Source organism: Narcine bancroftii, chromosome 7 (assembly GCF_036971445.1).
Source record: "Narcine bancroftii isolate sNarBan1 chromosome 7, sNarBan1.hap1, whole genome shotgun sequence".
NCBI classification, from domain to species: Eukaryota; Metazoa; Chordata; class Chondrichthyes; order Torpediniformes; family Narcinidae; genus Narcine; species Narcine bancroftii.
This window is the reverse complement of record NC_091475.1, coordinates 79,316,984-79,341,599: the sequence shown is the minus strand read 5'-3', so window position 1 is coordinate 79,341,599 and position 24,616 is coordinate 79,316,984. Positions and strand designations below refer to the sequence as shown.

Sequence of the window (24,616 nt, the reverse complement as noted above, 5' to 3'; positions counted from 1 at the left end):
AAGAAGATATTCGCCCCAGTCCCCTGTTCATTCTCTGCTCTCTAATGATGACAATGATAAAGGCTCATTTCCATACTCCTGTTTTTGGGATCCTTCTGCTCACAAGTTTCTCCATTGTAATGGTGACTGCACCTCATATGGTTCCTTCACGGGGCAGGAAGCCCTTGACGTTGTTAATGGTGTTGTAGTAGTGATTTAGCATTCGCAGTGTAGTTGTTTCAGCAAACCCAACAGACCGTTTTGGAAGCAGGAAGAGAGAGAAGTCTCTGCAAAGAGTGCCACAAGTAGCAGGGCAAGGTGAAGGGGGGCTGTAATCCTTTCAGGGCAGGGTGAAGGGGGGCTGTAATCCTTTCAGGGCAGGGTGAAGGGGGGCTGTAATCCTTTCAGGGCAGGGTGAAGGGGGGCTGTAATCCTTTCAGGGCAGGGTGAAGGGGGGCTGTAATCCTTTCAGGGCAGGGTGAAGGGGGGCTGTAATCCTTTCAGGGCAGGGTGAAGGGGGGCTGTAATCCTTTCAGGGCAGGGTGAAGGGGGGCTGTAATCCTTTCAGGGCAGGGTGAAGGGGGGCTGTAATCCTTTCAGGGCAGAGTGAAGGGGGGCTGTAATCCTTTCAGGGCAGAGTGAAGGGGGGCTGTAATCCTTTCAGGGCAGGGTGAAGGGGGGCTGTAATCCTTTCAGGGCAGGGTGAAGGGGGGCTGTAATCCTTTCAGGGCAGAGTGAAGGGGGGCTGTAATCCTTTCAGGGCAGGGTGAAGGGGGGCTGTAATCCTTTCAGGGCAGGGTGAAGGGGGGCTGTAATCCTTTCAGGGCGGGTGAAGGGGGGCTGTAATCCTTTCAGGGCAGGGTGAAGGGGGCTGTAATCCTTTCAGGGCAGGGTGAAAGTGGGCTGTAATCCTTTCAGGGCAGGGTGAAGGGGGGCTGTAATCCTTTCAGGGCAGGGTGAAGGGGGGCTGTAATCCTTTCAGGGCAGGGTGAAGGGGGGCTGTAATCCTTTCAGGGCAGAGTGAAGGGGGGCTGTAATCCTTTCAGGGCAGGGTGAAGGGGGGCTGTAATCCTTTCAGGGCAGGGTGAAGGGGGGCTGTAATCCTTTCAGGGCGGGTGAAGGGGGGCTGTAATCCTTTCAGGGCAGGGTGAAGGGGGCTGTAATCCTTTCAGGGCAGGGTGAAGGTGGGCTGTAATCCTTTCAGGGCAGGGTGAAGGGGGGCTGTAATCCTTTCAGAGCAGGGTGAAGGGGGGCTGTAATCCTTTCAGGGCAGGGTGAAGGGGGGCTGTAATCCTTTCAGGGCAGGGTGAAGGGGGGCTGTAATCCTTTCAGGGCAGGGTGAAGGGGGCTGTAATCCTTTCAGGGCAGGGTGAAGGGGGGCTGTAATCCTTTCAGGGCAGGGTGAAGGGGGGGCTGTAATCCTTTCAGTGGAAGAATATTCAGCTGGAAGGCATCCAGCCCTCAGTTTGAGTGCTTTGAGTGAAGTTCAATTATATTCAGATAAAAGAACACTAAAATAGATTATGTTAATCATTCATTACAACTGAAAGAGCATCATAAACGAGATATAATATCTAGCCTTGCAAAACAGCACTGCCAGATTATGCTGGAGATTCACAGTCAAAGTATAAGGGGTAAGGCATTTAGGACTGGGATGAGGAGAAAGTGCTTCATGCAGAGAGTTGTGGGGGCGTGGCAAGATGGCGTAGAGACCAGAAGTGTAATCCCTGCCCTCTCTGGTCAGACTTTTAAGTGCCCGTTTTTTAACCCATTATTTTTAATTTTAAAACTTTAATTTTTAGTTTGATATTTTGGTGAGCCATTATGGCTCCTAATGCAAAAAAAACTAAGCCTCAGTTACAAAAGAAAATACAGCTTCAAAGTGCAGAGGAATTGGGGCCTAAATGACCTGGAACAGCCTCGGATCCATTTTCACCGATACCTAAGTTTCAACGATCGCTGGTGGGGACAAAAGCTAAGGTAACAATTACTCACCAGTCTCAAGATGCCCTGGTTCGACCCATTCTGCAGAGGAAGAAGCGCACTCCCAAGAAGTTGGGCATGACCCTGGAGACTTGTTACAACAAACAGGAGTGCGGAGGAAGAGGATTGTGACAGCAGACACAATCTACAGCGATTGTGGGCTTGGGTGGTGCTGTTAATTATGGAGAACTCCATAATTTTATGAAAAAATGGTCTGCGGGGGGACAGCAGCGACGACCCCCTGAGGAAGTTGGGGGGTTGTCGTTGAGTGTCCAAACTCGCAGTAAAATGACTAGAATGCTGCCTTTTGAAGAACAACAAGAAAAGGACTTACCTTACTCTACTACTGCACAGGAAATGGAAGAAGAGCTGGAAGAAAGTGAGTTACAACTTATGGAATCGGATCCTGCATTTCAAACTGCACTTCAGCCTGTTTACGTGATATTTAAAGGTATTGCTTCTTATTTGGATGTTATTACTGGTCAATTGAACCAGCTGGTTCAAATGAATATTGATATTGGAAAGAGCACATCGAGCTTTAAGAAGACCACCCCTACCTGGTCAACCTCCAAGAGCTGTGTTAGTTCATTGTTTGAATTATTTGGACAGAGAGACAATTCTTCGACTTGCAGTTCAAAATGGAAGACAAAGGTAAGCTCCAATGATGGTTCAGAATAGCAGAGTTTTCTTCTACCCTGATTTGATTCAAAATATCATCAGACACCAATGTGAATTTAATCCAGTTAAAGATGTTTTATGGTGTAAAGATTACAAATTTGCTTTTCGTTATCAGAGGACAAAGAAGAAGTCCACCATTATCTCCTAAAAGAAAATCTGATGGACTTGGAAATGGGCAAAATGGCAGAAGTGGAAAGAATGAGAATAGAAAGAGTTCACCTACTCTTTAAATGAGTTCACCATCTGGACTGGAATCTCAAGGCTGATTTTTTTTTTGTAATATGTTAATATTTTTGATTGGCTGGCTGGGGAGGAGGGGATTGCACTAACTTCCTTGTTAGTCATCAGTCACTAGTGGGTAATCCATACCCAGATTTTTTAGGGAGTTACTACCTTTTGGTAGTATTTTTTTGTTGTTTTTTTCCCCTCTTATTAATGAATATTATTTTTATTTGGAGGGCCTATATATTTTAATTTGAGGGTCCTATATTAAAAATATTCTCTTTTTTCCTTTGTTATTGTTAATTTTGTGATTATTTTTGGTACTTAGCAATTGTATCAGATATGTTGAATTTGAAATTTGCTACCTTTAATGTTCAGGGATTAAACAACCCAATCAAACGTAAGCGAGTTTTGGCTTACATTAAAAAGATGAAGATTGATATTGCTTTTTTACAGGAGACACATTTGAATGAAAAAGAAAGTATGAAATTGAAGAGGGACTGGGTTGGACATGTTTTTTTCTTCTTCATTTAACTCCAAAGCTAAGGGAGTAGTAATTTTGATACATAAAAAATTATCTTTTGAATTACAATCAATGGAAAGCAATGCAGGACGTATTCTTAAGTTAAATTGTAAGATTTTTAATGAATTTTGGACTTTACTTAACATTTATGCACTGAATGTGGATGATGAAGCATTTTTTCGGATGCATTTCTGCTTCTGGGGCAAGCTAATGAAAATGTTCTGGTTGGAGGAGATTTTAACTGTGTTTTGGAACCTTTATTAGATAAATCTCCAAAAAATGTTTAAAAAATTTAAAATGGCAATTCAAATTCAAGCTTTGATGAAAGATTTTAATTTAGTGGACATTTGGCAACATCTTAACTCAACAGAGAAGGATTTCTCTTTTTATTTATTTATACATGAATCTTTTCCAGAATTGATTTTTTTTTAGTATTGGCACATTTACAGGGGAAAATACTGCAAGCAGAATATAAAAGAATGAATAACAAAGAATTTACTTATAAACCTTGTGAGATTAATGATGAGTTTTATTCATTTTATAAGAAATTATATACTTCTGAGGAAAAACAGGAGAGCGGATCGATTGATTCCTTTTTATTGGTGTTAAAATTACTGGTACTAGGAGAAGAAGACATATTGAAGCTGGAGGCTCCTTTTACTGATTTAGAAATTAAATTGGCTATGTTGGAAATGTCGAATGGAAAATCGCCTGGTGATGATGGGTTTTCGGTTGAATTTTATAAGGTATTTTATGATGATTTATCTATAGTGTTTGGAGATGTGTTACAACAGATTAATGAACATTATGATCTACCTGAATCATGCTCTATTGCCTTAATTACTGTAATTCCTAAGAAGGATAGAGACCCGTTAAAGGTGTCTTCATATAGACCAATTTCTTTGTTGAATGTAGACTACAAAATAATAGCTAAAGTATTAGCGAATCGATGGGCTAAATTTTTACCAAAGTTGATACATGTTGATCAAACAGGTTTCATAAAGAATAGGTATGCTTCAGATAATATTCTTCGAGTGATTAGTTTGATTAATAAATATTGACAGTGCCTTGCCGATGGTGATATCTCTTGATGCAGAAAAGGCTTTTGACAGAGTTGAGTGGAACTTTTTATTTAAAGTCTTAGAGAAATTTAAGTTTGGTCCCTCTTTTATTGGTTGGATTAAAGCTTTATACAATAAACCAATAGCCAGGGTATTGACAAATGGTCAGATCTCAGAACCTTTTAAATTAACTCGTTCAACTCGACAAGGTTGCCCTTTGTCTCCAGCTTTGTTTGCGTTAATAATTGAACCTTTAGCACAGTTGATACGACAAAATACACAGATACAAGGTATGAAAGTTTTAGATGAGGAGTATAAAACTAATCTATTTGCTGATGATGTATTGGTGTATTTAACAAACCCAGCTCAGTCATTTTTGCACTTGAAGGAATGTTTAATACAATATGGATCTTTGTCTGGTTATAAAGTTAATTGGGAAAATAGTGAAATTTTACTGATAGGTGAAGGAAATTATTCAATTTATAAGAATATTATTAATTTGAAGTGGACTGATTGAATTAAATATTTGGGTATAAATGTGGATATTATCAATTTTTATATAAATTAAATTATGTACCGTTAATGAAAAAGATCAAAGCTGATTTGATTAAGTGGAGCGATCTTCCTATAAATTTAATTGAAAGAATAAATACAATCAAAATGAATATCTTTCCATGTATACAATATTTGTTTCAGTCAATTCCGTGTTTACTTAATAAGAATTTTTTTCGAGACTTAAATAAAATGGTTAGGGAATTTTTATGGAAGGGTAAATTTCCGAGAGTAGCTTTGAATAAGCTAACCTGGAAATATGCATTAGGGGGATTATGTTGACCTCATTTTCAAAATTATTATGAGGCAGCTCAATTTAAATTTATTAGTTCATTAGTGGATTTGGAACGGCCCCCTAGTTGGACTAAAATTGAGATGGCGAATATTTCTGAATTTGAAATACATTAATTTTTTTTTAGTGGAATTTAAATTTATTACAACAATATAATATGCCTATACTAAAGCATTTAATGAAGTTATGGATGAGTAAAAATAGAACGATAGGTTCTAAGGGTAAATTATTGACTTTAACACCATTATATAATAACCAACTTTTTCCTTTTTCAATGTATAATCAGTGTTTATTACATTGGAAATCTGAAGGTATAAAAAACTTGGGGGATTGTTTTAAAGAAGGTCAATTTTTATCTTTTAATCAAATGAGGGAAGATTTTGGTATTAATGAAAATTCTTTATTTGTTTATTATCAACTTTGATCTCTAGTAAAACAAATATTTGGTAGAGATATGATTTTACCTAAATTGACTAAATTTGAATCTTTTCTTGTGACTGCACCAAAGAAGGGATACATTTCATTGATATACCAAATATGACAGGGAAGTATGGAAAAAAGGGATGGGATAGATCTAAGGTTAAATGGGAAAAGGATATTAATTTTATTTTTTCTGAGGATGACTGGTTAGATATCTGTCATGATCATGTTACTAGATTGATAAATGTTTGTTATGCAATGGTTAATTATAATTTTTTACATCAATTGTATTTAACACCTGAAAAGTTAAAAAAAAAATGGTTTTAGTGAATCAGACTCTTGTTTTAGGTGTGGTAATTTGGTGGAACTTTTTTTCATGCTGTTTGGTTATGTGAACATATACAATTTTTTTGGAAAGCAATTCAATTGTTTTTGGAACATTTGTATAAGATCAAAATACTTCTAGAACCGACAATATTTTTGTTGGGTGAGTTGAAGCCTTTGAAAGATTTGGGATTAGACAAATTTCAGATTGTTTTTGTATATTTAGCTTTATCTGTAGCAAAATAATGTATAGCAAGTACATGGAAAAATGCTAATGTGATTGATATTAATAGATGGTATAATGAGATGAAAACTTGTTTGGTAATGGAAAAAATCATGTATGTTTTACATGATAATTATTCTTTTTTTCTTAATAAGTGATCTTTATATTCAGAATATTTACATTTAGATTTATCTTGATTAGATTTTAGTAAATATATTTCAGTTTTTTTTTTTCTTTCTTTGGCTCTCCTAAAGAGAGCTAGCTGAGAGGGGAAGGGGGGGGGGGGGGGATCTTCTTTCTTTTTCTTTCTTCTTTTTTATAAATAATTTTTTTTTATCGTTCATAATATGTACTTTTTTACTGTATGTAATAACCTTGTTGATTGAATAAATAAAGTTATTTAAAAAATGCAGAGAGTTGTGAACTGGTGAACTCTCTGACACAGTGACCTGTTGAGGTCAGTTTGTGAGAAATATTCAGAAGGGATTTGGATGTGACCCTATTGGCTAAAGGGATCAAAGGGTGTGGAGAGAATGCAGGAATGGGTTACTGATCACTGTTCCCTCTAAGCCAGTCACTCCTGTCACTCCGGGTGCGGGGGGTGGTGGAAAGATCCAAGGAGATGGTGAGGAAAAAGGAGGTGGACCGAACCTTCAGTCTTGTTATTAGTCACTCTAATGGAAACTTTGATGAAGAAGCCAGTGCAGTCATTTTCTGCTGTCACAGTCTCCGGAAGGGTTGTCAGTTGCCGTGATCAGACTTGGGGTGGAAGTAATGAGCAAAATCAACGGCAACCAGGAGGTCTTGCGGGAGCTGGCCTGGGGGGCTGGCTTGTGGAGCCGCCGTGTTGCACTAGCGTCACTACCCTGCCCCCACCCCGCTCAGTGCCGCCGCCACCTCCCACAACCCCTTCCCGTTCAGTGCTGCTGCCGCCGCCACAACCCCACCCCTCCAGGCCGCCAGCACCCCGTCCCCCGACCAAAGCTGTGGCATGGGAGGGAGCTAGGAATGTGGCGTGGGAGCCAAGGGGGTAGCAGCCTGAAAAGGTTTGGTGACCTTTTGTCATGCATGCACACACATTTTGCAACCAGTGCACAAAGGAAATTAATGTGTGTACAAAAGGTCATTTACTTAAAATAATGTATAATGAAATCTTAACTAAATACGTTACTTCATAGAATGCAATCATACTTGTATTATATAAAACATGCCAATACAGTTTTATTAGCCATGAGAGATAGGCTGTGCCAAAATTATCTTGGAACCATTTCAAATTTACGTTTGCACAAGCATTCAGTAATTAGCATTCAAAATTAGAGGGAACACTGGTGCTGATGTCAATTATTAGCCGTGATTCTATAGAATGCCGAACAGGCTTGAAGGGCTGTATAGCCTTCTCCTGCTCCTGTATACCTTGGATCAGGAAGCAAGTGGAACATTGTCTCGGTTCTTCCTGAAAGACAGAAATGCAACAACTCATTTCTGCTCGAGAGTTTCCTCTTTCCCATAACAATGAGTTCAGAAATATTCCAACTGATATTCGTTACATTTACAATCTTGTTTCTAAGTGCCCCTGTTCAGCAGGTCCTTTTGTTCAAGCACTGGAATCCTGCCCAGTCAACCTTCCAACCATGGTTCTATGTACATTGCCAATTTCCATCACTCACCCTCTGATGGTTGCACTTATGGCTGCCTGGACCCCAAACTCTGGATCATCTCTCTCTCTGAAACTTTCTCCCTGACCTGCACCAGAGTCTGCCTGGATTTCTGGGCTCCAATCCTTCAGTATGGACTTGGCTCCCTCAATTCTGAGGCAGAAGGTCATGGGGCTCATCAGAAATAGCTCCGGAGAACTTAGCAGGGTTGGGGCCCATGACCTTCTGACCCAGAGAGGAGGAAGAAACACTCAGGTCATAGTAGTCACTTCCACCACACACCACATGCTGTGCAGTTCTCTCAAAATCCAGTGTCCATTTCTCCTCCATTTTGCTTGCAGTCTCCACAGAACGTAGAATAGTACAGCACAGTACAGGCCATTCAGCCTACAATGTTGTGCCGGCCTATACAAACCTACTTCACAGCCAACCACACCGTTTCTTCCCTCTTAGCCCACTCCAAACTTTTGTATGTCAAGGGAGATTTATAAGTGGACGATGTAATGACACACAACTATGCTATGACAAACCGGCCCCATTTGTTACGTGCGGTCAGCGGGGCAGTCGTGACAAAGATGGTGATGTGCTTCCATCTCTTCCACTCCAGAACAGAAGATGGCATGCCCACTTGCATCAGCGTGATGCAAGCGGCGGGACGTTTGAGTGGTTCAACTGCAGGCCTAATAAGCGAGTGTGCAAAGTTTGAATAAACATTCTGTTGTGACACTCGAGCTAATGGCCTGCATCTCCAGTCTGTACAATCACTCTCTCACAACGCACTACAACTATATCATTTCTACCAAGAGAACTGTTTCATCTAACTATGGTATAATGTATAAATTAATTTCAATAATCACCAGTTAGGTCTCAGCTGAATACTTACGTCAGACTTGGAGAGGGTGTGGAGAACATTTACCAGCAAGGCACCTATTCAGTGAAAGGTTGCAGATCCTGGGATTCTCAAACCAGAGCAGGGAAGGTTCGGGGAGATTTAATGGAGGCATTTAGACCAAGAAGGATTTCATTGGCAAAGGTCAGTGGTAACTGTCCCCAGGGGAAAGAGGGTGGGTGACCAGAGGACACAGGGAAATACTAATGTCATGGTAAAGAAAGCACACCAGTGCTTATACTTCCTCAGGAGTTTGTGAAGGTTTGGTATGGTATCTTTCTTCCTTTGTATTTCTCCTTTTTGTACATATACATCTTTTTCTTGAGTACAGTTTGCGCTACCGATAAGCAGAAATTCTACCTGGCCCACAGGAAAAAGAATTGTATGTGATATCATGTATGTACTCTATCAATAAATTTGAACTTGAACAGAAAATCGGCGGGAGTAGAGGAGAGAGCTTTTACAGAGCAAATCGCTGTGACCTGTGACGTGTCCCCTGAAAGGGAGAATTTGACAAAAGGAGTTAAGTTTGCAGATGCTGGAGTCCAGTGCAATACACAGATATGTAGGTCACGTGACATCTATGGGAAGCAAAGGGTGACCAACGTTTCCGGCCTAGACCCTTTGACAAGGTATGAGCAAAGATTCGCCAGGGGCCTGAATAAAAAAGTGGGGGGGGGGGAGAAAAGAGGAGGGAAGAAGGTGCAGAGGAGCACAGACCTCAAAGAAGGAAGGGGAGGGGGCACATAAACACGTGAAGAGGTAAACTATGCAGAGCTTCTGAAAGCGATCAAGAAGGATGTGCTTAAAACAATTGGCACTATGGCAATCAGCTGAACATTCCCATCTCAAGGGACTGGACTGTGATGGTCGGGGTGAACAGATCTCTCGCCTGCTGCCCTGGTCACATGGAGGTCAGACCATTAAAAAAGGCCCATAATGTGGACGATGGTCTTGAGACTGATGAGGGTTTTCCCAGCCCTGATTGCAAACTGAATGTAATCGCACTGACTCTCCATTCAGCCCTGGATCACTTGAACAACAGCAACACGAACATCAGGCTGCTCTTCATTGATAATAGCTCAGCTTTCAAAACCATCATCCCCTCAGTACTGGTCAGCAAGCTTCAAAACCCAGGCATCTGCACCTCCCTCTGTCATTGGCTCTTTGACTTCTACATCAGAAGATGACAGTCAGTGTGGATCAGTAACAACATCTCTTCCCCACTGACAACACAGGCTCACCTCAGATGGCAATGTACAGGAATGAGAAAGATCAGCTCATTGAGTGGTGTCACAACAACCATTCACTCAATGTTAGCAAAACTAAGGAATTGATTGTGCACTTCAGAAAGGGAAACCAGGAGAGCACAAGCCAGTCCCCATCGAGGAGCCAACAGTGGAGTGGGTAAAGATCTTCAAATTTCTGAAGTTCCATCGTGGGGCCTGCGTATCGGTGCAATCATGAGGAAGGCTCACCAAGCGCCAATATTTTGTTCCGAGTTTGAGGAGATTCGGTATGTCACAAAAGACTCTTGCAAATTCCCACAGGTTGTACCATGGAGATCATTCTGACTGGTTGCATCATTGCCTGGTGTGGGGGTCCCAATGCACAGAACAGGAAAAGACTACAGAGTTGTGAATTCAGCCAGCACCATCATGGGTAGCTGTCTCCACTCCATTAAGGACATCAGTGCCTGATCTTTTTTCTCAAGTTCAAGTTATAATAAGCGGTGTCTCAGAAAAGTACCCCCTGTCATCAAGAACACTCACCACCCAGGCCATGCCCTCTTCTCTCTGCTACCATTGGGAGGAGCTACAGGACCCTGAAGACGAACACCCAACGTTACAAAAATACCTTCTTCCCCTCCACCAATCAGATTTCGGAATGGACAATGAAACACAGACATTACCTTTTCTCTTGTTTTGGTACTGATTTGTTTAATTTTTAAAATAGTGTATTTACAGAAATGTAATTTATAGCATATTTTGCACCTGCAATGCACAATAATGGGGCCGCAAAACAAATTCTGTGTCAAATTTTCATGTCAAGAACCTGATTCTGAATGTGAACTGCATGGTTCGTGTCTTGGTGTGGCTGAGCCGAGAGCTTAACAGAAGCAGGTCCATGAGCAGAGCCAGTGGAAAGCATTCAGCTCAAAGTCTAAGGAAGTGAATTGGGTGTCAGATGAAGCAGATCCAATCCACCACACTCATCCCAGACACTGTGCTGTTAATGATCGCCTAAGACACTTGTCTCTATCTGCAGCAGTTGCAGAGCCCAGTCAGTGCAAAGTCAAGTGCCATCTCTTGCTCAGACAGAACCTTTGCAGGAATCTGCTTGTGATTATGTGTGATTGGCCATGTTGTGAGTTGAAAATTTTATTGTTTGGCTATTGCTCCGGATGAAGCTTGTTCAAGTTAAGAGAAAGGAAAAATATGTTCTCAATTATTAGCAGGGACCAGAGTCTCAATGGACAACGGGCTTGGGTATCCGTCAGTATTAGATGTCGCATGCAGGTTATGTGCAGAAATATTCACAGTGTGTTTGCTCTTTTTCTGTGAGACTGGAAGATCTGAGGTTGCTTTTCTGAGAACATTGAGAGAAGATCTTATATTTGGTCTTGGAAGTCTCCAACCAGTTTTCGTTAACACCACCCCGCCCCCCCCCCCCCCCCGAACCAGGGTTTCTCTCTTTCCCTCACTCCTCTAGCTCCCTTATTCCAGCTCTCTACCCCCTTTCCTTCCTTCTCCCTTCTTAGGCCTCCCCCTATAATTTCTCATGCCCCTTTCACACCATCAACCTTCCTAGGAAACAGGTAATCTTACAGGGTATCCAGTACCCAGAAAGCCATTCACATTGGACCACGATTTACCCGGTTGTCTGGATCTCTTAGAGTATTACACACTCACAGGGCAGTGAAATCAGCAGGAAGAAAAGCATATACATGCTCTATGTATAAAAGACTATGGGAAAGCTTCATCTTTATCATCGAAGGATCTTAAGCTTGAGGCTTCATGTGCTAAGGTCAAGATTTTAAATGTGTATTCTACCATGGCCAGAGCATCTGGGATGCAGGTGAAGTTGCTCTTCTTTCATCAATGGCCCAGTGGCAAGGCCTGAAGTTATTGTCTAGCCATGATGAAGCGGAGGAGAGCTGCCTTTGAGATGTGCTGAAGGTACAAGTGGGAAGAGAGTTCCAGGAATGAGGCAGGCCCAGCAACGATGGAGGAATGTGCTGAGGACATGGGAGTCAAGATGGTGTTTCTTCCCCTCCCCCATACAATGTCGATTTGGGAGGTGGTGCTGGAGTGGTATAGATCAGTAACTCCTTTGCACTTTGCAAGTAATTCACACTGCAGCCACTATGAACCAGTGGCAATGGGTAGAGGTCTTTAACAGAGGAAGTGGTTTTAGAATTTGGAAGTATTATTGCAATGTTAAAGTAGAAAATATACAGATATAATAGGTTTCGAGTGATGTGAGCTAAACACAGGCAGGTGTGTATGGGACATTTTAGTCATCGTGGCAAGTTGAGCCAAAGGGCCTGCTTCCACATTGTGTGACTCTGACATGAACCTCTCACCAAAGCAGAGCTGATAAAGGATCGAGACTCAGGAGGAATGTTGTATTTTTTCAAGCAAGCTTTAATTTAGACATGTAGCCCTTCTACCCACAATCCTGTGCTGGCCAAATACCTCAATCAACCTATAATCCCTGTATATTTTGAAGGGTGGCAGGAACATGGAGCACCCAGTGGAAGCCCACGCAGACACGGGGGAGAGCGAACAAACTCCTTACAGACTGTGCCAGATCTGAACCCGGGCCAGCATTGTGCTAACCGCTGTGCGAACTGTACTACCCACCTTGATCCTTCTCCTCCGACTGGTGATGGAGCAGGGTGCCCATATGGGCAGCAGGGCTGGAGGTCGGACACCAGGGCTGTGAGGCAGCAGCTCTCCTAGTATTGTCCTGTGCACCTTCATCCTTTCAGTGTGCTCGTGGAAGGTGGTATCTCCCCAGATCCTTAGGGTGGTCCAAACCTACAGGAGAATCACAACGAGATCAGGCTTGAGGTGCCCATCTTCAGACACTTTGCCCGTCATCACTGAGAGCTAGATCCCATGATGTAGATGACTTTGATGATCCCGGGACCTCCATGTGAACTACATTCAGAGGGTGGGGTTGCATCATGGGTGGGGAGGAAATCTACAGAGGACATTGTTTTGTGGGCCAACTCACAATGTGCTGAAGGACATCTACTACACTTGATACAGGTGAAAGGCAATAAACATTGCAAAAGACTCCACACATCCCGTGTGTAAACTGTTCTCCCTTCTGCCATCTGGCAGGAGGTACCGAAGCACTTGGGCCCTTGTGTCCAGAGTGGGGAAAAAGCTTTTTTTCCCCAAGCCATCAGGCTCCTAACTCTCAGTACAGATGTGGATAGCATACCAAGGACTTTGTGTATACATCTTAGTTCCGTAATATTTTAATATGTTAACTGCTTCCGTGGAGCTGGAGAAATGTTATCTCGTTCTACTGTGCAAGTATGGTATGAACGATAAATAAAGTTGACTCAACTTGTCTTGAACTCAGTAAGTCGATCACCATTAGGAGTGGTCAAAGTTTTGGGTCAGAGGTCTTCATTAAGACTAAGAGTGTGGAAGAGAGGGAGGTAGCATAACAGGGTCAGGGGTGGGAGGGTCTAGGCAGGGGCTGGCAGGAGATTGGTGAGCCAGGGATGCCCAAGCAATGCACCTGGATAATTGTATGGTCGTCGCTTGTAACTTCAACCACGCTGACCTGAAAACAGTCCTAGCTAAGTTGCAGCAGCGTATCATCATTCCAATCTGGAGAGAGAACCTCTCAGATATGGTGTACACAAGCATCTCTGGAGTGTACGTCTGCCCCCTCCCCCATCTTGGTAACTCAGACCACATTTCTGCTAAGCCCTGCATAGAGACCCCTGGTGAGTTGAGTCAAACCAGGGAGATCAGAGCTTGGCAGGGAGAAGCCACATCAGAGCTGCAGGACTGCTTTGGAACCATGGCCTGGGGGATATTCAGGGAGATGGCCACCTACAATAACCACATCAGCATCAATGAGTACAGTGACCAGCTACACATGCAAATGTTTATAAGATATCATGGCAACCAAATACCTCACAGCCAGGATGAACCAGAAACCAAGGCTTGACGTGAAGGTTTGTGCAAATACTCAGAGCTTGGGGTACTGCTTTCAGGTCAGGCAATAAGATTGCGCTAAGAACAGCAAGGGCCAAACTCAAAGGCAAACCAGGGGCACACACAGAAGATCCACAGACAAATGTACAACATTGGCAACATGAGGCACATTTGACAAGGTATAAAAACCACAACAGGCCACAAGTCAACCTTGCAGGTCAGTGATAAAAGGTGCCTCCCTTCCTGACAGGGTGATCATTTTCTACGCTCAGTTTAATGTAGGAAGCAGCAATCTTCCAAAGAAAGGTCCATCCACCCCCTGAGGACAGGCACCCTGCATAGCCACAGCTGAGGTGAGGATCCTATCCAGGGTGAACCCACACAAAGCAGCAGGTGCTGAGGGACTGCGCGGACCAGCTGACTGAGTTCCTAACAGACATTTTTAACATCTCACTCCAACAGTCTTTTGTCCCCACAGGATTCAAGGCAGCCACCATCATTCCGGTGCCCAAGAGAACGAAGGTAACTGAACCTCCGTGATCATGAAGTGCCTTGAGCGACTAGTAATGGAATGCATCAAATCACACCTACCAGCAACAACTAATCCACTCCATCCTGTCCCACCTAGAGGACGATGCTTCGTACACCATGCTGTCGTTCATTGACTTCATCTCGGCATTCTACACAATCAGAGGCTGGTGGATAAACTGTCCTCGCTGGGCCACAGTATCATCTCGACAACTGGATCCTGGATATTAATTGAAAGACTGTCCAGTCTGTTGCCAGCAAAAACTCAAGCCCTATCACACTGAGAGCTGCTGCACCTCAGGGCTGCGTGCTCAGCCCGCCACGGTTCAGGCTGCTAGCTCACGACTGTACTGCAAGGTTCAGTTCCAACAGAGTCATCAAATTTCAGGATGATACAACAGTAGTTGGCTTCATCAGTCACAATGTTGAGTGGGCTTACAGAGAGGAGGTCAAAAGAGGCGCACAGTGGTTCAACAGCAACAACCTGAGTCTCAATGTGGACAAGGCAAAAGAGATGATTGTGGGCTTCAGGAGGATGGAGCCACTCATCATCAATGGCTCCTTCGTAGAGAGAGTGGGGAGCACAAAGTTCCAGTGGCATCACTAGGGTTGGTGTCACCCAGTGCAGTAACTCACACCGCCCACCCCCTCCCCCCTACCACCACCCCAGGGACCTCCTCCAATACCAGACCATACAGAATCCAATAAACATTGGACTACAATAAACATTTTGTACTAATGTAACTCCTAATTTCCGTATATCACTGAATGTAATGGCAATAGTAGTGAGATAAACAATTAGCAAAATTAATATTACACCTTTAAATTACAGTATCATGCCAGTTCATTCTCAAAAAGATTATTGTTAAATACCAATTATCACAATATTGTAGCTAAAACACCAGAAAATTTGACAAAAGCAGTGACTATAAAAGCACCAGCAGCAACAAAAACAACAGCGCATGCTTGTAGTGCGTGCAGATGAAATCATGTGACCCAAAGCATCATTGTAACTGGGTAATAATGACGGCCCTGATTGGAGCACATTAGAAGGTTCAAAAAGTAAAGCAGCATAGAGTTTCAGCCTTGGAGGTATGTTGATACATGGAAGCTGGGCTTACAAAAATTGTTTTTGTTGTTATAACTAACTACAGGGATATTGTTATAAAAAAACAATAAATTCTGCTGAAAAACTGCACAAAAATTTTATAGAAAGTCATTTTGGTGTCACCCTCTTTGATGGTGTCACCCGGTGCAGTCCGCACTTCCTAGTGACGCCAGAGAAAAATTCCTTGGCGTCCATTTAAAAGATGACCTATCCTTGACCATCACCTTTCTACAGGAGCACAAGAGAGAGGGTGTTCTGGCTGGCTGCATGACAGTGTGGTTTGGTAGCTGCAAAACATCAGATCAGAGGTCAGTACAGAGCATGATTAAAGTGACTGGGGTCTCCCTTCCCTCTATCTACAGGGAGTGGTGCTTAAAGGGAATCATCGAGGATCCTTACCATCCAGCCTGCAGCATCTGTGAGACACTACTTTCAGGGACGAGGTAGAGGAGCACCAATATCATGAACATCTGGCTGGGAAACAGCTTCTTTCCACAGTTCGACACAAGAAACCTGTAAATTATTTTAATATGTATTTATTTTGGAATGTTATGTAGATTCCAAAATAAATAGGTGTACTGGTACTGTGTGACTGCGTGTATGCACTATACTCTGGAGATATGCTGTTTTGTCAGGTTGTATATGTAAAATCAGGTGGCAATGAACTTGAACTTAACTTGAACTTGAAGAGAGCAGTGAAGGATGGCGGAAAGAGGCAGTTGATTGGCAGATGCCAGACAAAGGGATTGATTTGTAATGTTTGGTGTATTGGCCATTCTCTTGCCTATTTCAATGAATGAGTTGATCAACTGTGTCCTGGAGAATGAATGCAAACACAGTATTGTTGGATAGCACCTGCAGAGCGAGTCACAGAACATCTGCTCCAGATCAATTGTGAAGTATTTCCAGTTTTTAATTTCGGAATTTCAGCAAGATTTGGATTTTGAATTATCCAGCCCTGCTGGTTTGGAGCTTCCTGTGCACAGGATGGCTGCTTTGTTCATGGCACTTAAAAAAAGTACTTTCTTGCTTGGGACATTCTAGAGTTGTGACATAAAGCGCAAGACATTTTTTCCAAACACCTGCTGGCTGCTCGAAGTTTGAAGCAAGCAATCTGACAATGCTTTTGCACCTTCTGTAATTAAACCACAGTTCCATCTCCCCATGGCTTTACAAACAAGAAGAGCAGAGATAATGGTGGTTTCAGTCTTTCATCAACTATCTCTCAAGCATTTGCTCCAACAGTTTCCTGTGTACAACACAGCTCCAGAACATTGCACCACTGATGATTATGGTCACAATCCTTCCACACCTCCAATTCTCATTGGTTCATGGTCAAAGTCAAGCAGACCAGATGGACTCTTCCTGGGGAAGGAAAAATATCGCATTACAATTTTTCAATCCAATATTAATCACAACTTGCACTTATGCTTTTATGCTGCAAACTGGCAAATGAAAGGCGCTATCTAAATACGACACTGAGAAGCATGCAAGCTGTGGGTGCTGAAATCTTGACCAACAATGAGTTGCTGGAAGAATTCAGCAGGGTTAAGCAGCATCTGTGGGGAGAAATGGTGAGTCAAAGCTTCAGGTCAGGGCCCTTTATCAAGACTAAAGCAGTAAGAGGTGTTATGACGGGCAGCAAGGAAAGGGGGAACGAAGCTAGGGAGGGGGCTTGCGGATGAAAGGGTGTTGGACAGAAGGTGGAAGAAGAGAGTTCTCTGGCCGGGGGTTAAAAATGAGAGCAAAGTAGGTAAAGAAGAAATGGAAGCAGTGGAACAAGATAAAGGTGGGGGGGGGGGGGGGGGGGGTTAACCTAAAATTAGAAAAATCAATGTTAATGAGTTTAAGGAAAGGATGTTGTATCTCATTTATAACTGGGCCTACACCTCAGTTGACAGGTTTCCTGTTGGGCCTCAGAATTCAGGGTCAGGCTATACTTCCCAATGGATACCCACACTGTTCAAGAGTGAAACCATGCCCCTGAGGCAGACAAAGCAACTGGGGAAGAGATGGATAGAGAGAGGATGATCGAAGAGATAGAGAGGATGGGAAGAAGGCTGGTAAGGGGCGCAGGACTAAATTCCTCTTCCTGGTTTGTTCTGCTGACAAAGTGGGATGTACAAATGTCAAAGTCATCCAGCTGGTTGCTTGCATATTGAAGAAGCAAAGCCTATGAAACAGAGGATGTTCATGTAAGTAATAAGAAGCAAAAATGGAGAGCCAAAACATAGGAAAATACATCAGGGATTATAGGTTGGAATTCAGGAGCTATCATAATCGTGCCATCCAATATTAGAGCTTGCTGGAGTCTTTATATTCTCATCTGTCTCATATAACTCGGTACTCATCGGACTCAAGTCAATCAGACCTTGCGAAGATCTAGTCATTGGGATTTACCTCTGTGGTGTGCTGTTAGACAGAATCAGACACACACAAGGTAAAGACTGTACCACAGGCTTTAATCCACAAAGACTTCCACAGAGCCAGGCTGACTGTGGCTGCAGCAACTCAGTGTGAGGCCTCGGGAGGCCAGCGTAGGCTTATAACCCGGAGAGTGATTGACACCCGACCGGGTGGGGCTTGATCCATTCAGGCCAACTGATTGACAGCCGGCCAGGTGTTGTCCTGTCCCCTTACACTCCTGCAGGTACAGAGGTTCTGCAGTAGGCTGGTGGTGTACCACCACATTCACCCCCTTCTTTAAAATTGTCCTGGGGAGGGGGGGGCAGTAACAAGGAATCGCACCCACTATGTACATACAATATTAACAGGTTGAGATGATTCAGCGGCCGCCGGGGTCTCTGTGACCGTCATAGGACTGGCTCCTGGTAACTGGACAGAGGGGAAGTAGGGGGGCTGACGGCAGGGCTGTGTGTGGCTGGTGTGGTGCTGCATGGAGGGGTGGCGAGGGGGGCCGGGGTCGACATATGCAGGTCATATTGGATGGGTGGGGGGGCGGGTTCGTCTCCTAAGGCTGAAGCGGGACCCTGGTGGTCAAGGAGGCCTTGCGTGCCCCATAGCTGCATGGGGATGGGGGTGTATGCCCAGTCAGCGTCGTCCTGGGTTAGAGGGTGGCGTGGTGTGGTGGATGCTCCTGCTGGTGCCAGACCCTGGTTGAAACAGTGTCCTCCCTGCCACTGCTGAACCTAATATAAGCGTAGTTATGGTTTGCATGAAGGAGAAAAACCTGCTCTACCAGGGCTTACGCAGAAGTATCGGACCCCGGGACATGAGCCATGCTGGGAGAGACATTCCAGTCGCCGACCTCCTGGGGAATGAGAACAGACGTTTGTGAGGGGACTCATTGGTAGCCATGCGCAGCAGTTACCGAATGGCATGGAGCGCCTCGGGCAGGGTGTCTTGACAGAATTTAACAGCCCTCCCTTTTGACCTGAGAGCCAGGAGGACTGCCTTCCAGAACACCCCATTCTCACGTTCCACTTGCTTGTTACCTCTTGGGTTATAGCTTGTCGTGCGACTGGTCACGATACCCCTCGCCATCAGGTACTGGCACAGCTTGTCGCTCATGAAACTAGACCCCCAGTCACTGTGGATGAAGGTGGGGTAGCCAAACCTGGTGAAGATCTGCCCCAGGGCCCTGATGACGGTGGCCGTAGAGGTGTCCAGACAAGGGATGGCGAAAGGGAAGCGTGAGTACTTGTCCACTAGCGTGAGGAAGTAGACGTTTTGGTTTGTGGAAGGCAAGGGCCCTTTGAAGTCCATGGCAAAATGCTCGAAAGGCCAAGCAGCCTTTACAATGTGGGTCGGGGGGGGGGGGGGGGCGGAAGAAGCGGGGTTTACACTCTGCACAGACCTGACAGGCCTCGGTCATGTCCCTGACGTCCCTGATGGTGTACGGCAGATTTCAGGACTTAACAAAATTATACAACTGGATGACGCCCAGATAGCAGAGGGACTCATGCAATGCCTCCAAACTGTCATCATGCATAGACGCGCAGGTAAGAGAGAGGGCATCAGGGGAACCGTTAAACTTCCCGGGGCGGTACTGGATTCGTAGCTGTAGGTTGCCAGCTCGACTCTCCAGCGCAGGATCTTGTCATTCTTTATCTTGCTCTTGTGAGAAGTGTTAAACATGAACGCCATGGCCCACTGTCCATGAGGAGTGTGAATCCCCTGCCGGCCAGGTAGTGGCGCCAGTGGTGGACCGTTTCCACAATCGCCTGGGCCTCCTTTACAATGGTGGAGTGCCCTAGCTCAGAGCATTGGAGGGTCCTGGAAAAGAAGGCGACAGGGTGCCCCCCCCCCCTTGATTGAGGGCAGCAGCGAGGGCCACCTCGGAGGCATCGCTCTCCATCTGGAAGGTGAAGTCCATATCCACAGCCTGCATCGTGGCGTCTGCGGCATCTTGCCTAATGCTGGTGAAGGCTGCTTGCGCCTCAGATGGGAGGGGAAAAGTTGTAGCTTGGGCCAGTGGGCGGATCTTGTTTGAGAAGTGAGGGACCCACTGCGAGTAATAAGGGAACTGCCCCAGGCACCTGCGGAGGGCCTTTAGCATGGAGGTAAGAGGTAACTCCATTAATGGGGCATCCTTTCCAGATCTGGGCCGACGACTCCATGGGCCATGAAGTACCCCAGAATGGCGAGACATTTGGTGCTGAACACACACTTCTCCTTGTTATAAGTGAGGTTCAGCTCCGCGGCCGTCTGGAAGAATTTTTCCAGGTTAGCATCGTGGTCCTGCTGGTCACGGATGCAGATAGAGAAGTTATCCAGATACGGGAATGTTGCCTTTAGCTTATGCCAGTCTACCATGTGATCCATCTCCCGCTGGAAGACGGAGACCCCATTCTTGTCCCCAAAAGGAACCCGGCGGAACTGGTACAGGCACCCCATCCACCTCAAAGGCAGTGTAGGGCTGTCCTTCAGGTGGATAGGGATTTAGTGATACGCCAACTTCAGGTCATTCGTGGAGAAAACCCGGTAGTGGGCAATCTCATTGACCATGTCAGCGATCCTTGGCAGGGGATAGTCATCCAGCTGGGTGTATCGATTAATGGTCTGGCTGTAATCTACGACCATCCTCGGCTTACTTCCCTCTTTGACCACCAGGACTTAGGCTCTCCAAGGGTTTTTACTGGGTTCTATAACACCTTCCACCAGGATTCACTGCACTTCCGCCTTGATGAAGTCCCTGTCTAAGGTGCAATAGCATCTACTTCTGGCGGCGGTCGGATTGCAGCCTTGCAAGATGTGGGAAGAGTGCCGGTGGGGTGATGCGCAGTGTGCAGAGGCCGCAGGTTGACCGGGGCTGGTAGGTTGCTGTGCTGTGCAATGTGAGTGGAGGTTGGGGCCCCCCGAAGGCAACGGTGACACTCTGCAGGTGGCTCTGGAAATCCAGGCGCAGGAAGAGTGGTGAGTAGAGTTTGGGCATGACCAGGAGCCTGAATCCTGTATAAGTCTCCCCTCCCACCGTTATATCGACCCGTGCAGTGCCCGAGGGTACCAACAGTCTTATCCTTGGTGGCAAGGGCGATTGAGCAGGTGGTGGGGTGGATCTTTAACCTTAGAGAGTGGGCCACACTTGGATGAATGAAGCTCCTGGTGCTGCCACTGTCCAACAGGCACTTTGTTACCTGCCCATTGACTCACACGTCCATCACCGAGCACCCGAGATCATGGGGAATGTCCCTGGTCAGTGTGGTGGTGGCCAAGACCATCTTGGAGTCGGAGTCATTTCTCTCCAGAGGGATGGGGCAGCCTGGTTATCGCCCATGTTGACCACGTCGACATCGGTTGGGAGGTGCGGCTTGCAGCAGCTGATGGCATCCAGAGGTGTGTGAGCGTCGGTAGGGCGGCCTGGTCATCGCCTGTGCTAACCATGTCGTTCTCAACGTCATCGGAGGCCCTCTGTGTTGGGCGCTGCCTGTCCCAAGATGGTGGCAGCACATGGGGAGCTGCTGCAAGGCTGGCCTCTTTCTCCAGCCATATCCGCTGCGCCGGGGGAAGTGATGTCATCGTGGCCAGTGGAAGTGATGTCATTACATCAGCTGGAAGTGACATCACGCCGTGAGTTGGAAGTGACGTCGCTGTAGTTCTCAATGAGGACGAGGGCTGATGCAGATGCTTGGGGCACACGCTGTGACGGTTACTAGCGGGGCCGGACCTTGCGCAGTTGAAGTTGGGGAAAGGGGAAGTCATCGTGGGGAAAATGGCACCGTCCGGCATGCGCACGTGATGAGGTCCACGGGGGAGATAGGGTGGTCATAGAGGGCCGCTGAGCTGCTGGCAGGTTTAGAGAGGCACACTTTTGCAAAGTGGCCTTTCTTTCCGCATCGGGAACAATACAGGTTCCCAGCTGGGCAGTTTTGGCGTGATCGTCGATCTGACCTGCACCAGGAAACCTCAGTACATAAAGGGGCTCCGGGCGCCTGCCACAGCGACGTTGTCCTCCCCAGCTCAGCCTGGGGCTCCAGCTGCATTGTGAGAGGGCCATGAGGGAGCCTGGGGAAAACCAGAATTGAAGGCTTTGACATGCAGGGCTGATCCTTCCAAGATTTGGACCACTTCCACAGTTCTTTTTTTTTCGAAATTTATTTATAGTATCTCCATACATTCATTTCAAATTGACTTAGTATAATATTACATAATAGATACTAAATAATTTTCAAATTTTCACCCCCCCCCCCCACCTCCCCTAACCCCTTAGGAAACCACCTTGTGGTGGTTAATTCCCAAAAACCCAAATGGGTGTGGTATAAACCACAAGTGGCATATGACTTTCGCGAGCAGAAGTACCACTCCCTCCCCCCCCCCAGGCAGACAAAATACACGTATAAACCAAAAAATCATCATTTCTTATATCCATAAAACCCCGGTCCATCAATTTAACCAATCTTATTCATAAACTCTTTTTTTTGAAAATCCAAACTTGATATTAAATTTTGCACCCTTTCCACCCTCCCAACACAGAGTTAAACATTGTTTACAATCAATAAAAGTTTTTTTTTAATTTTTTTTTCAAGTCTTCCTGAATTTCATCCACTGAATTAAAACACCTCTGAACATCCCAGTTCAACGCCGAATCTTCCATTCTTCTCAGTCTCAAGTTGAATTTGTAGCTTACTTTCAAAAAAAGTTTTTTTTTTAATCTTTTAAAATTTTCTTGAACATAATTCCTTCGGTCTTGATCTTCTAAAGCATCAATGTTATTCATAAGTTCTTTCGTCTGTGTTTCCCAATTTAATACCAAATTTTCCACTTTGTCAATCTTCTCAATGTTAAGTTGAAATTATTGTTTATTTTCAAGAAAAACTTATTCAAAATTTTTAACTCTTCTTGGACATTGCTCCTTCGACTTTAATTTTATAAATCATCAATCTTGTTCATAGTTTCTTTCTACTGAATTTCCAAATTTAATAATATAGTTTCCGTTTTTTCCAATTTTCTCAATATTAAACTGATCTTGTTGTTTAGTTTAAAAAAAACCTTTTCAAAACTATTAATATCTGTTTGCAATGTATGCATACTCACAGATAATAAATTCACTCTTCCAATATTCCATCCAAAAAAAAATCACTAATAAACCTTATTGCAAGTCAAGGAGTTCCATATATATGTTTATCTTCAGAAAATATTTCAAATATTTCAAATCAACATTCGTCGCCATCTTTCAAAAAGGAGTCCAAAATCAACTTTAATAAGTTCTGTTCTTGAGAAAATTCCAGCACCAACTCCAGCTCTGTCTGGGCAAATAGGTCAAATTTCTTCCAAAGTAAAAGAATGTAATTTTGTTCTGTATTTATAGATAATAAATTCATCCTTCCGATATTCCATCCCAAAAAAATCACTAATAAACTTTAATGTTATCTGGATTTTTAAAACTCACGGGCAACCAATGCCATTTACTGCAATTTATCTTCATAAAACATTTCAAATCAATATTCATCACCATCTTTCAGAGAGGTGTCCAAGGCCAGCTTATCCGACAGTCCAATTAATGAGCTCCGTTCTTAAGAAAATTCCAACCTTGACTCCGTGGTTCTGTCTGGGCAAGTAGGCCGAGTTTCTTCCAAAGTCAGAGAGTGTAGTTTTGTTCTGTATTTAAACTCTATTTTCCTTAATCTTTATTGCCATTTTAAACATCTTTCAGAGAGGTGTCCAAGGCCAGCTTATCCGACAGTCCAATTAATGAGCTCCGTTCTTAAGAAAATTCCAGCCTTGACTCCGTGGTTCTGTCTGGGCAAGTAGGCCGAGTTTCTTCCAAAGTCGGAGAGTGTAGTTTTGTTCTGTATTTGAACTCTATTTTCCTTAATCTTTGTTGCCATTTTAAACTAAAAACAATTGATAAACAAAACAAAGACTTTTAACAGAAAAGAAATATTCTTAAAACGGGTATTTATATAACTGCCTGGGGGAGACCGGGAATGCACGTCCGCTCCCTACGCCATCTTGCCACGCCCCCCCCACTTCCACAGTTCTGATTAGGGCATAGATGTTGTCATCCAGCAGCTTCTGCCAGATGGCTCTCGAGCATAGCCCTCGGATGAAGGCGTCCCGGATCAGCCTCTCGACTTCCTCTACACCTACCCCGGGTTCAGCCAGACACGGTCAGGCCATCTCTCACAAGTGTCCCAGGTAAGACTCAGCCGTCTCACCGGGTTGCTGGGCTCAGGTGTTGAGGAGATATCTTGCACAGACCACATTCATGGGGGGCTTGTACAAGTTCATGAGAGTGTCCATTGCGCTCTTGTACGTGGTACAGCCTTTGGTTACCTGGAAGGCTCGGGGACCCAGCTTTGATCGGAGTATGATCAACCTTTTCCGATCGGAGTCCAGGATGTCGCCCTCGTGTGCCTTGAGGATTGCCTCGACCACATGCTGCCAGATCTCGAAGCGTGTCTGGGCTTCCGGGTGGCGTGGGTCAACCTGAAGGCTCACTGCGCACAGGAGTTTTTCCATGGCAGCCGTGGGAAAATTTTGTGGATTAAATTGTGGTGCGCTGTAAGAAAGAATCAGACACACACAAGGTA

General features: G+C 44.7%; 1 long non-coding RNA gene across 2 annotated transcripts in view; it reads right to left on the bottom strand.

Moving 5' to 3' along the window:
- Positions 1 to 15,454: 15,454 nt before the first annotated feature.
- The window catches only part of LOC138739057 (uncharacterized), a 33,929-nt gene continuing 24,767 nt past the window's right edge, over positions 15,455 to 24,616 (bottom strand). Inside the window, exon 4 of one of the 2 annotated variants that reach the window (XR_011341974.1) lies at positions 15,455 to 16,988. This is a non-coding gene — a long non-coding RNA (uncharacterized lncRNA). Of the gene's footprint in view, positions 16,989 to 22,402; positions 23,918 to 24,616 lie in introns of those variants that run through there. The other variant, XR_011341973.1, reaches the window with a different exon arrangement.